Genomic DNA, 13,885 nt, shown 5'->3' with positions numbered 1-13,885 from the left:
CAGCCTGTATTGACAATGTGCAACAAAACAGTCAATTCAGCAAGGAAGGAAGTGAAACATAAAGTGCAAAAATGTGAAAAAGTATTTGCTAGTCATCACTTTCAATCACTTGATGTCATTAAAGTTCTTATTCCTCATGCTGATTTTTACCCTGATGAGATAAATTTCCTTTTTGTGAATGAATACATTTCCCCCTTTTTTTTTTTCAATCTTTACTTGTCAGCAGCTTTTAACCCATCCCCTCTCTGACCTGAGGTGTGTTTGAGTCAGAGATGATAAAACAGGACAGACAGGCGTCCGTCACACAGACAGGAAAACAGTGAGTCTGTGCTTTGACCTTCAGTCTCTTCCTGTTGTAACAGACACTGGGGTTCGTCCCAGAGGAGGAGGGAGGAAGGCGGTGGCTTGACCTGTGGAGACACACCTTCACCCCCCCACAATGCGTCCCCAAACAGCCCTGATGGGGGCAGACAGGCTCCCTCTGATCTCCACTGTTTTCCACTTGATGCTATTGTGAGATTTGTTTTTTCATCCGGGTTCTGAGGGGTCTCTCGTGGCCACCTATGGAGCCGGCAGACGGACCTTTGTGTGGTTCCCAGCCTCGTTTTTATAACTCTTGATTGAGAACAAGACAGTGGAATTTTACAGAAGGAATAAGGCTCGTGTTATGTAGGAAATGTAGGAAAGACAGGTCATAAGCTTCAGTGTCAATGCACCCGAACATAAAAACGCTCCATATTAAGGCTGCAAAGGTAGCAAAATTCCAAACAATTAAGATACTGAGGCAACAAAATGTTAAAAAGTTGGATGTTTATGCAACAAAACATCAAAAATTCAGATTTTAAGGCAACAAAGTGTCAAAACCCTAATTATTAAAACATCAAACACCTGGATATTAATGTAGTAAAATTTCCAAAACATTGATTTTGTCTACCAAAACATAAAAAATCCTGAATATTCACACATCAAAATGCCAAATGTTTCTCGTTTTTGCTATTTTGTGTCTTGTTTTGTCATTTAGTCTCGTTTGTGTCATTTTGTGTCACATTTTTATGGGTTTTTTTTGCCATTTTGCGACTCGTATTTGCCATTTTGCATCTCGTTCTTGCCATTTTGCGACACGTTTTTGCCATTTTGCATCTCGTTTTTGCCATTTTGCGACTCGTATTTGCCATTTTGCATCTCGTTCTTGCCTTTTTACGACTCGTTTTTGCCATTTTGCATCTCATTTTGCCTTTTTGCGACTCGTTTTTGCTATTTTGCGACTCGTCTTTGCCATTTTGCATCTCGTTTTTGCCATTTTGCGACTCGTTTTTGCCATTTCGCATCTCGTTTTTGCCATTTTGCGACTCGTTTTTGCTATTTTGCAGCTAGTTTTCTCCCTTTTTTTGCCATTTTGTAACCTTTTTTTTCATTTTGTGCGTAATTTTTGCCATTTCGTGCCTCGTTTTTGCCATTTTATGCCTCTTTTTTGTCATTTTGTGTCTCGTTTTGGTCATATCAGAGTGCTTTACACAGTAAGGTTAGGAACTTACAGTATAATATTATTAGAGAGAAACCCAACAAGCTCAATAAATCCCCTTGAGCAGCACATTGGCCGCGGTGTGGAGTGTTCGGTTAAGCTCTACTTCTGGACGGTCATTTCAGAGCTAAAGACCGCAAAATAGAAAGTGCTCAGGAAGGATTAATTCACTGAAACCTTCTGGCTGTATTGTTCCAAAACAGCATTTTTCTTAACTCCACGTCGCAAAACGGAGCCAAACGCAACATCACCTGAAATGAAAACGAAGCCTTTCTCGGAGGCTGTGCCAACAGCGCCGCCACAGAACGTCTCCGGCCCGAATCGCCCGCCGTGTGAGACGAATAAATCACCAGGGAAGTTAACGCGGATGTGGCTTACAGCAGAACAGATGTCTTCTCTGACTGAAATAACACCAGATCCATCGCACAGTGAACCCAACACCTTCCTTTCAACCACCAGGAGGATAACCACAACAAAAGGCTCCCGTTCCCGCTTTAGATGTGGGTTTTTTTTAGTAGACAATGGATGAAAATACTCTTGTGTTTGATGTGTGTGCTTTAATAGGAATGTGCTGTTTGATCGCTGCAGGTGCAGGAATCTGGAACAAAGGTCACGTTTCTGCCATTTTGTGTCTCATTTTTGTCATTTTGTATCTCGTTTTTGCAGTTTTGTCGCCTTTTTACCATTTCATCTAATTTTTGCCACTTTGTGCTTTGTTTTTGTCATTTTGTGTCTCATTTTTGCCACTTTGTGCTTTGTTTTTGTCATTTTGTGTCTCATTTTTGCCATTTTGAGTCTCGTTTTTGCAATTCTGTCTCATTTTCGCAATTTTAAGTCTCATTTTTGTCATTCTCTGTCTCATATTTGCTATTATGTGCCTTTTTTTTGCTATTTTGTTTCCTTTTTGTCATTTTGAGTCTTGTTTCTGTCTTTCTGTGTCTCATTTTTGCCATTTTAAGTTTAATTTTTGTCAATCTGTGTCTCATTTTTACCATTTTGTGCCTTTTTTTGCCATTTTGTTTTTCGTTTTTGTCATTTTCCGTCTCATTTCTGTCATTCTGTCTCATTTTTGCCATTTTAAGTTTATTTTTTTGTCAATCTGTGTCTCATTCTTACCATTTTGTTCTTTATTTTTGCCACTTCGAGTCTCGTTTTTGTCATTCTGTGTCTCATTTTTGCCATTTTGAGTCTCGTTTTTGCAATTCTGTCTCATTTTTGCAATTTTAAGTCTCATTTTTGTCATTCTCTGTCTCATTTTTGCCATTATGTGCCTCTTTTTTGCTATTCTGTGCTTCCTTTTTGTCATTTTGAGTCTCGTTTCTGTCTTTCTGTGTCTCATTTTTGCCATTTTAAGTTTATTTTTTGTCAATCTGTGTCTCATTTTTACCATTTTGTGCCTTTTTTGCCATTTTGTTTTTTGTTTTTGCCATTTGAGATTTAATTTTTGTCAATCTGTGTCTCATTTTTGCCATTTTAAGTTTATTTTTTTGTCAATCTGTGTCTCATTTTACCATTTTGTGCCTTTTTTTGCCATTTTGTTTTTCGTTTTTGTCATTTTGAGTCTCATTTCTGTCATTCTGTCTCATTTTTGCCATTTGAGGTTTAATTTTTGTCAATGTGTCTCATTTTTGCCATTTTAAGTTTATTTTTTTTGTCAATCTGTGTCTCATTTTTACCATTTTAAGTTTATTTTTGCCACTTTGAGTCTCGTTTTTGTCATTCTGTCTCATTTTTGCCATTTTCTGCCTTGTTTTTGCCACTTGGCGTTTCATTTTTGTCATTTTGTGTCTCGTTTTTGTAATTGTGCATCTAATTTTTGCCATTTTGTGTCTTGTTTTTGTTATTTTGTGTCTCATTTTTGCTCATTTGTGCCTTGTTTTTTTGTTTTTTTGCTCTCTTTCCCTGCTGTAGATGTGGGTTCCTTAGTAGACAATGGATGAAAATACTCTTGTGTTTGATGCGCGTACTTTAATAGGAACGTTTGATCGCTGCAGGTGCAGGAATGGGGAACAAAAGGAGAAGAAAATTAAGAAATTTATGGGTTCTAACGTACACATATTTGTCCTATAGAGCGTGACCTTTAATCCTGATTGGCACGCTGAAAGTGGATGAGCACACAGCCACCCAAACACACTCCTTTATCATTCAAAGTGCTATCAACCTGAATAAATAAATCCCTCTCTTATCTCCCAAAACTGGATAAGCGCTCCCACCAGGTCTGGATGCAGGAAGCTGTCAGCACCTCTATTTCGGTTCGCCTCATACGAAGCAGAATCCTGTTTTTCTCTCCGATCCGTCCTCCTGGTTTTTTTGTTTCCCCCAGAGAGTCATTTCCCTCCATGTGTCCCGCCACAGCGTCCATACATGATCCCTCTTTCCGGCTTATCTCCCACACCAAGCCTATATCTTTCAGCAGTTAATAAATCCTGCAAAAATTTCCGGGTCGGGGGTAAAAAAGAAAACAGGATATTTCCACATTGTCAGCCTTTAAAGCTGTTTGTGAGATATGTTAGCCATTAGCTGCCTATATCACACCCATGTAGCCATCTTTTTTCTTCTGTTTTGACACCTGTAGCTGCTGTGGAGAGGAAACCCCAGCTTCTCCCAACCCGCATGATTTATGTTGTCATTTTCTGTCTCATTTTTGCCATTTTGTGTTTCGTTTTTGCCATGTTGTGTCTATTTTTGTCATTTTGTGTCTTGTTTTTGCCCATTTGTGTTTCATTTTTGCCATGTTGTGTCTATTTTTGTCATTTTGTGTCTTGTTTTTGCCAATTTGTCCTTCTTTTTTGTCATTTTGTATCTCATTTTTACAGAGCCCCTCTCATGACCTGGTAAAATTTTTTGCCATTTTGACTCTCGTTTTTGTCATTTTGTGTCTCATTTATGCTGTTTTGTGTAACTTTTGCCATTTTGTGTCTATTTTTGTCATTTTGTGTCTCGTTTTTGCCATTTTGTGTTTCATTTTTGTCATTTTGTGTCTCATTTATGCCGTTTTGTGTAATTTTTGCCATTTTGTGTCTATTTTTGTCATTTTGTGTCTTGTTTTTGCCATTTTGTGTTTCGTTTTTTGTCATTTTGTCTCTTTTTTTGCCATTTTGACTCTCGTTTTTGTCATTTTGTGTCTCATTTTTTCCATTTCATACCTCTTTTTTGACATTTTTTTGTGCCGTTTTTGTCAATCTGTCTCATTTTTGCCATTTTGTGCCTCTTTTTCGCCATTTTTGCCATTTTTGCCATTTTGTGATTCGTTTTTGTCTTTCTGTGTCTCATTTATGCCATTTTGTGCCTTGTTTTCGCAGTTTTGTGGCTTGTTATCATCATTTTTCGTCATTTTCGCCATTTCGCGTCTATTTTTTGACATTTTGTGTGCCGTTCTTCCCATTTTGTGTCTCATTCTTGTCATTTTGTGTCACTTTTGCCATTTTGTGTGTCATTTTTGCCATTGTGTGTATCGTTTTTCCCATTTTGTGTATCGTTTTTCCCATTTTGTGTCTCATTTTTGCCAGTTCCTGTCTCATTTTAGCCTTTAAAGCTGCCTGTGAGATATGTTAGCCATTAGCTGCCTACATCACACCTGTGTCGCCATCTTTTGTTTCTGTTTTGACACCTGTAGCTGCTGTGGAGAGGAAACCCCAGCTTCTTCTCCCAACCCGCACGCTTTATATTGTTTGTCTGTGCTGGAAAACCTTGGATTTCACTCGCTTTACCAACAAATACTACTTAGAAATAATGCAAAATAAGAAATTCCGACATCTCCTGACTTATGTGATTGTCAGTCTGCACAGGCCGAAACCAGTTTGTCGAGAACAATCATGGTTAGCTTTGATGATGCGTCCATGAAGTCTCCATTCTACAGGTTTTCCTTCCAGTTCATCATCAAAAGAACAAAAGAAGCCCCAATAATAGCTCACAAAAGGGAGTTGCTCTCTTGTGGAGCAACATTGCCACCTGCAGCCGGGGGAAACCAACATCAGGCAGTAAAGAACAGATGAGATCTTTCTATTTAAGGACATTATGGGATGTTTTTAGCCTTTATTTGTGACAGAATAAGCAGAAGAAGTGGCCATACTGAGTCTCAGTTCTACAATCTTAGATAAAGACTCCTGCAGCTTCTGTCGCTGTCTTAATAGCAGTAATAGTAGTAGACTCTATCTGTTAGTTACTGTGTTATTTTTCTCTGATGCATTAGTGCTATCATTGGTGGGGGTTTTCTGCCTTATTTTTGCCATTTAATGTCTGGTATTTGTGTCATTTTGTATCTCATTTTTGCCATTTTGTGTCTTTTTGTCATTTTGTGTCTAATTTTTGTCATTTTGTGTCTCACTTTTGTCATTTTGTGTCTCATTTTTGCCATTTTGTGTCTTTTTTTGTCATTTTGTGTCTCATTTTTGTCATTTTTTGTCTTTTTTTGCCATTTTGTATCTCATTTTTGTCATTTTGTGTCTCATTTTTGCCATTTTGTGTCTTTTTTGTCATTTTTTGTCTTTTTTTGCCATTTTGTATCTCATTTTTGTCATTTTGTGTCTCATTTTTGTCATTTTGTGTCTTTTTTGTCATTTTGTGTCTTTTTTGACATTTTGTATCTCATTTTTGCCATTTTTTGCCTTATTTTTGCCATTTTATGTTTCATTTTTGTCGTTTTGTGCCTCATTTTTGCAATTTTTTGCCTGGTTTTTGCCATTTTGTGTCTCGTTTTAAAAATTTTGTGGCTCGTTTTTGCCAATAATGAAAATTCACCTTTGGCTAGTTCGTTTTTATGTAACATGAGAGGATTTTTTCTATTTAAAATGTGGGTCTGTTAATAGTTAGCTTTTTCTTTTTTTAAGGGTCCAGAGGAAAGTTGTAAAGTAGTGGCAGCAGCAGGAAGGAATTCGAGTATCTTTCTGATGTTTTTTCTGTGACTGCTGTTGAGGGAAAATAGATTTATTTTCCGTGTAATTTTGCTTCTTCAGTGTTGTCATTCTGAGATATTGCAAAGGAGAATCAAACAAGAAGGAGCTGCAAACCTCCAGCTTCTCAGAGACTTCATGAATTTCCATGTTCACCGTGCTGCTGCTGCTGCTGCTGCTGCTGCTGCTGCTGCTGCTGCTGCTGCTGCTGCTGCTGCTGCTGCTGCTGCTGCTGCTGCTGCTGCTGCTGCTGCTGCTGCTGCTGCTGCTGCTGCTGCTGCTGCTGCTGCTGCTGCTGCTGCTGCTGCTGCTGCTGCTGCTGCTGCTGCTGCTGCTGCTGCTGCTGCTGCTGCTGCTGCGCTGCTGCTGCTGCTGTTTGCAGACTCTCACCATGTGCTGTGTAAAACCAGGTACAGCTGGAGGCTCACGGAATAATGAGAAACTTCCTGACTTGCTTGACTCCTTTATTAAAACGTCAATAGCTTGTTTTGCTGCGGTCAGAGTTCTGTGACCTGGATTATTGAACGGTAAAGTTAAAACCAGTAACTGCAGCTGTCACCACATCGATCAGGACTGGAATTTAAGTTAAATATTAATGACTGGGAAAACAATTAAGTTTAAAGTTTGGAGGGAAAATCTGTGGATGGTGTTTGTTATTGTTTACCAGTCAAATGCTCAGCTGATATTGGTCTTATAGACACTGTATTTTTGTTATTTTGTGTCTCCTTTTTGCCATTTTAAGCATCGTTTCTAACATTTTGTGTCTTGTTTTTGGCATTTTGTGCCTCATTTATGTCATTTTGTCTGGTTTTTGCCATTTTATCTTTTGCTTTTGCCATTTTGTGCTTCATTTTTGTCATTTTGCGTCTTGTTTTTGTCATTTTCTGCCTCATTTTTGTCATTTTGTCTATCCCTATTGCCATTTTGTGCCTAATTTTTGCCAATTTGTGCATCGTTTTTGCCATTTTGTGGGTGTTTTTGCCATTTTGTGCCTCATTTTTGTCATTTTGTCTTTCCCTTTTGCCATTTTGCACCTAATTTTTGCCATTTTATGTCCTGTTATTGGAATTTTGTGCCTTCTTTTTTACCATTTTGTGCCTCGTTTTTGCATTCATGCTCATTGGTTTGTTCCAGAGGCGGCTACAGGCCTGAAAGGGAAAAGAACAGTTGGCATCCTTCCATCAGCTCCTCAGAATGCTGTTGATTGTTGGGCTTCTAGTTGCTACCTCTGTCTGGCGTGTGGACGATGTGGTTGCATTGGTCCAGACGGTGTTACAACTTAGTAGAAATATTTTTTCCCTGATCCTTGGAGGGAGGTCAGAACTCCCAGCTAACGTCTTCTTCAGATTGGCAGCCGTGGATGGAGGGAAGTTTCCCGTCTCGCTCAGAAACACACATGTCCACCTACGCTCAGTAATGTGAATGCAGTGCAGATGAGCGTGGGCGTGCAGCTCTGGTGAAAAACACTGACAACAGTCTTCTTTTTACTTATGCCAGCCGTCAATCTATCAAACTTTGGTGTTTCTCAAAGTGGTCAACTGTAATTCAAACTGCTTCAGATAGAAAAAAAAAAAGTAGGATGTTAAAAACTAGATTTAGCTTAACTGTTGGATGTCAGTTCATTTAAGACTGTAGATTGTAACTGATCACTGGGCAGCAGAAAATAAAGAAACCTCAGTGTCACAAGTATAAAACAAGGAACTTTATTTTTATTTTATTTCCTTTTTTGTCATTTTGTGTCTAATTTTTGCCCTTTTGTGTCTCATTTTTGCCATTTTTTGTCTTGTTTTTGTCATTTGTGTCTCATTTTTGCCATTTTGTGTTTTGTTTTTGTCATTTGCGTCTCATTTTTTTTTGCTGTTTTGTGTCTTGATTTTGCTATTTTGTGACCTATTTCTGTCATTTTGTTTATTTTTTGCCATTTTGTGCCTCGTTTTTACCATTTTGTGTGATATGTTTGTCATTTTGGTGTTTGTTTTTGCCATTTTGTGTTTTGTTTTGGTCATTTGTGTTTCATTTTTGCTATTTTGTGACCTATTTCTGTCATTTTGTTAATTTTTTGCCATTTTGTGCCTTGTCTTTGCCATTTTGTGTCATATGTTTGTCATTTTGGTGCTTGTTTTTGCCATTTTGTCTTTCGTTTTGGTCATTTGTGTCTTGTTTTTGCTACTTTGTGTCTCATTTTGCCGTTTTGTGTCTTATTTTTGCTATTTTGTGACCTATTTCTGTCATTTTGTTTAATTTTTTCCATTTTGTGCCTTGTCTTTGCCATTTTGTGTCATATGTTTGTGATTTTGGTGCTTGTTTTTGCCATTTTGCATTTGTTTTGGTCATTTGTGTCTCATTTTTGCCCCTTTGTGTCTCGTTTTTGCTATATTTTGTCTTGTTTTTGTCATTTGTGTCTCATTTTTGTCATTTTGTGTCTTGTTTTTGTCTTATTTATGCTCTTTTGTGTCTCGTTTTTAATATTTTTGTCTTTTTTTTGTCATTTGTATCTCATTTTTGCTATTTTTTGTCTTGTTTTTGCTATTTTGTGACCTATTTCTGTAATTTTGTTTACTTTTTGCCATTTTGTGTTTCGTTTTGGTCATTTGTGTCTCATTTTTGCTGTTTTGTGTCTTGTTTTTGTCACTTTGACTGGTAGTGTACATGTGTGTGTTTGTGCATTGAGGACAGTATGTTTGCATACTTTATGCATTAAATCACGCTTGTTCTGCCAAACTTCATTTGCAACGTATAAAAGCTTGGGAAGGTGGCGTCCAAAATGATTTTGTTCTGGGGTTCTACAATAAATACATAATCCCTGATAATTCTAAAAACGTGAGAGAACTGGATTTACGCTGGAGATGTTCCTCAAATGACAGGATGCTGTTTTTGTCTCCCCACACGGTCCTGTTGCTTTTTACGCTGGATTGACTCCTTTTGGCCACTAGGGGGGGCACTCAAGCCATTAATAGAGTTGAAGAGCTTGAAGGATAACCATCTTTGAAAACTGTTATCAGAAGAAAAACAGGCATTTTGATTTTGACATCTGCTTATTTGCCACTCTCTCTTTACATATATTAGGCCACCACCTACTGCCCTACATTTACAGTATTGCTGATTACAAAGTTTTTTTGTTACATCTCTGCAATAGTTAATCCACCAGGATGTGCAATTTCTTTTATCCAAATGCTATCTTTAATGCTAAGATATAACTATTGTTGTTGTCCATGAATTTTATAATGTACTGTTTCACAAAAAAAGCAGAAAAAAATAGTAAAGCACTTTATTATTTTTTAACTCAGATGCCAAATTACAGTTATTTTCTAAATAGAAAACGTTTTAATGGCCATATGTTATTCTTGATGTGTGTGCTGGCTCAAATTTTGGTCTAAAAATGTGAATTTAGTTTGAAATTCCTCATTCCTGTTCAAAAGGGTGAAGCGTCGGGAATTCTCTGACAGAGTCCAAATGAAAGCCCTTTGTGATGCTGGATGGTCTCTGAGACATAAAGTGTTCTCACAGTGTGATCAAGTCTGCTTTGGACTTGATTGCTGAGACTGGTACTTACAAAACGCACCAAGGAAGAGGCTGCAAACCAAAGCTAAGTGAAGCAGATGTCAGGCACCTCAAGATTTGAAGTCCTAAAGGCAGAAGGAAGACCACTGCTGATCTTCGAGCAGAGATTAATGCTTCTAGATCAGAATATGACAAATATAAGCAGACGACTGAAGGAACGAGACTTAAAGGAAGAATAGCCGCCAAGAGGATGTTATTGAGGCCTGCAAAAAATCCAAAAAGACCGAAAAATATGAAATGGTGCAAGGACATCATCCTGCACGACTCCTTTTAACAGGATTTACAGTTTTATGAGAAACTAAAAATATATCTGTGTTTAATCGACAGGACTCCGGCTGATGACAGTTATTTTTGAAAATGGTTATTATCGACCGACTTAATGTCCCTTGGATAAATCTGTAAGTATCTATCTATCCATCCATCCATCCATCCACCTACCCACCTACCCACCCACCTACCTATCCATCCATCCATCCATCCATCCATCCATCCACCCACCCACCCACCCACCCACCTACCCACCTACCCACCTATCCATCCATCCATCCATCCATCCATCCATCCATCCACCCATCCACCCACCCACCTACCCACCTACCTACCCACCTACCTACCTACCTACCTACCTACCTACCTACCTACCTACCTACCTACCTACCTACCTACCTACCTATCCATCCACCCATCCATCCACCCATCCATCCACCCATCCATCCATCCATCCATCCATCCATCCATCCATCCATCCATCCATCCACCCACCCACCCACCCACCTACCCACCCACCCACCTACCTACCTACCTACCTACCCACCTACCCACCTACCCACCTACCCACCTACCTACCTACCTACCTACCTACCTACCTACCTACCTACCCACCCACCCATCCATCTATATATTGTTTTTTTAATGATTTTGTTGGGTTACCAACAATTTTGTCCACCTGTGTGTATATTTCTGAATGTTTTCCACTTTTATTTGCTCAGAATTAACTTAACCTTTACTTCCTTATTAAATAAATGGAAATAGCAGCTTTATTATTGCACTAGAGCATATTGAATATCGAGCATATTCACTCCTTAGGTGTGTGTACTTTAATTTGTATCTTGCTTAGCTTACCTACAGCTCAGAGGTCAAGGCAGTTGTGTGTGTTTGTGTGCATGTTGGCAAGGTATTTAATTGATTTAGCCCCCAGCACAGCACTCACACAGACACACGCTCGCTGATCCGCCGCCCACTCTCCATCCATAAATACATTTCCACTGCAAATCACACAGCAAATAAATCTCCATGGTTACAGTAATGTAATAATTGCTGCACTTGAAGGAGGCTTTGACAGATGCTGCTCGCAAGGCCACTTAGAAATCGATAATTACAGGGTGAGATTTTAAAAAAAACACATAAAAAAATTGCAACGCTCGATTCGTTTAGCAAACAGCACCAACGTCTGAATGCCTGTTTGATCCACCGAGCGGCATGGAGTCTGGCAAACAGCGCATGTGTGTGTTTTCATGCTCATCTCGGCTCACGTCATCGCCGGATTGTTGACATTTCTGGAGTGAAATTTGATATCCACACTTCATGATCTCATTTGAGCTTCATTTTATAACCACCGCTTTACCACTTTCCTCCCATTTCATACACAGAAAAATGAAAAAAATAAAACCCTGAATGCCGGCAGGATAATTCAGGCTCCGGGTTTACTGTGTGGCTGTTAGCTTGGGGTAATTTATGCTTCTGAAAATGTGAAGCATGTAAAAGCACGCCATAAATCACAGCGACAGGGGGGCTGAAAGCATCACCTGCATTATAACCTCGTCTCAGAGTGAAAATGCAGCGCTGACGTCACCTTTTCGGTGAGCTATACGCTGTCTCTGCATGGCATATTATCCAACATTCAGCCGTAGAGTGACAGAAAACCTCCACCTTGATGGTTTCTGAGGCTCGCTCCGTCTGAATATGTCGTTAAAACTGTCAGCTGTGCACTCGCAGATCAAATGCTGCCTATTTCACTAATGATATGTCTTCCAGCATGTAAAAAAAACAACAAAAAAAAACACCACATGAACATGAAAACAAGGTAAAAAACAACTTGATGTGCACTTGACAGATCTTTAAGCATGAAAGATAACTCGAACCAGAAACAAGATCCTGACACATCATTAGATTTATGTGATTTTAGAGAACACTATGCCCAAAACCAGGCCAATATTTAAAGCTAAGAAGATCAGGCTCCTGTCCAAATTAATAGAAAAAGAGCAATAGCTACAATTTTATCGACAATCACCAGCAAAATCTAATAAAAAACCCTAAAAATGTGGTGAATTTGTCCCAAAACAAGTTGTAAAAAGCGCTTTTCTCATACAAATTATGCCCTAAATTACCAGTATGGGTCGTTAGATCCTACAGAACATGTGCTATACAACTGCCATCTTTGCCATTTCTTAGTTCTACCAGATTTTTCTTCAGGATTCTTCAGGTTTTAACATTGTAAAATCTCTGGTGATGCTCCTGTATGCAGACGACACCATTGTCTTCAGGTTAGATCACTTTTCTTTTTTTCATCATGAGAAGTGACAAATATGACATTTTTTATTAGAATATGAATGATAGGAATAAGAATATCAATGGAAAGTAACAGGGGTGTCAAACATGTGGCCTGCGGGCCAAAACCGGCCCTTCGGAGCATCCAATCCGGCCCGACTTTGTGAAGTGTAAAAATTACAGAGAAGACATTAAATGCAAGTTGTAAATTTGTAAAACCATAAATTTAAAATAATTCCCCGTTCATGACAACTTGTTCAGATCATAAAGTGAAATAATAGATTGTTCATTGTTCTTTTGTCATTTTGTGTCTCGTTTTTGTAATATTTTACCTCGTTTTTGTCTGACTTTGTCATTTGTCAAATTTTTTTGTCGTTTTGTTTCTCATTTTTCTTGTTTTGTGTTTCCTTTTTGTCTCACTTGTGTTTTTTGTCTTATTTTTTGTCATTTTGTGTTTTGTTTTATTCGTTTGTCTATTTTTTGTTGTTTTGTTTCTCATTTTTGTCATTTGTCTATTTTTGTTTCTTTGTAATTTTTTTTATCGAATGTTTTGTCTCTTTTTGTTTTATTTCGTGTCATTTGTCTCGTTTTTTTGTCATTTTCTTCCTCGCTTTTGTCATTTTGTGTCTCGTTTTTGTAATCTTTTGTCTCGTTTTTGTCCGACTTTTCTTCATTTGTCAAATTTTTTGTCGTTTTGTTTCTCATTTTTCTCGTTTTGTGTTTCCTTTTTGTCTCGCTTGTGTTTTTTGTCTTATTTTTGTCATTTTGTGTTTGGTTTTATTTGTTTCTCTATTTTTGTTGCTTTGTAACTTTTTGATCCAATGTTTTGCCTCGTTTTTGTTTTATTTCGTGTCATTTGTCTCATTTTTTGTCATTTTCTTTCTCGCTTTTGTCATCTTGTGTCTCATTTTTGTAATCTTTCGTCTTGCTTTTGTTGTTTTTTGTCTGATTTTTGTCATTTTCATTATCAACTAAAATGCTCTATCATTCAGTTCCAGATACCTGAGACTGAATGTTGTGTTCCTTTCTGGACACTCTATGATCTGGAAGTTTTAATGTGTAAATGATAAACTGAGGCATAATGTTGCTGAAATTTAATTTATTTTTCTTCAGAAATTTCAAGTTGTTCATAATGTTTTATAAAAAGATATTACCTTAAATGTGAACATTTTCAGAATAGACCTTTTTTTGCACTAAAACAAAGGAAACATTTGGAGTTTTTAAAAAAAAAAAAAAATGCCATTATGCTGTATTTTACTGGTCCGGTCCACTGGAGATGAAATTGTGCTGAACTAAAATGAGTTTAACACTCTTGACGTAGAAAAAGAGACCATCTTATTTATTTTCCACATACTTCTACACT

This window comes from Acanthochromis polyacanthus, chromosome 22 (assembly GCF_021347895.1).
Source record: "Acanthochromis polyacanthus isolate Apoly-LR-REF ecotype Palm Island chromosome 22, KAUST_Apoly_ChrSc, whole genome shotgun sequence".
Taxonomy (NCBI): Eukaryota; Metazoa; Chordata; class Actinopteri; family Pomacentridae; genus Acanthochromis; species Acanthochromis polyacanthus.
This window is presented reverse-complemented; position numbering follows the sequence as displayed.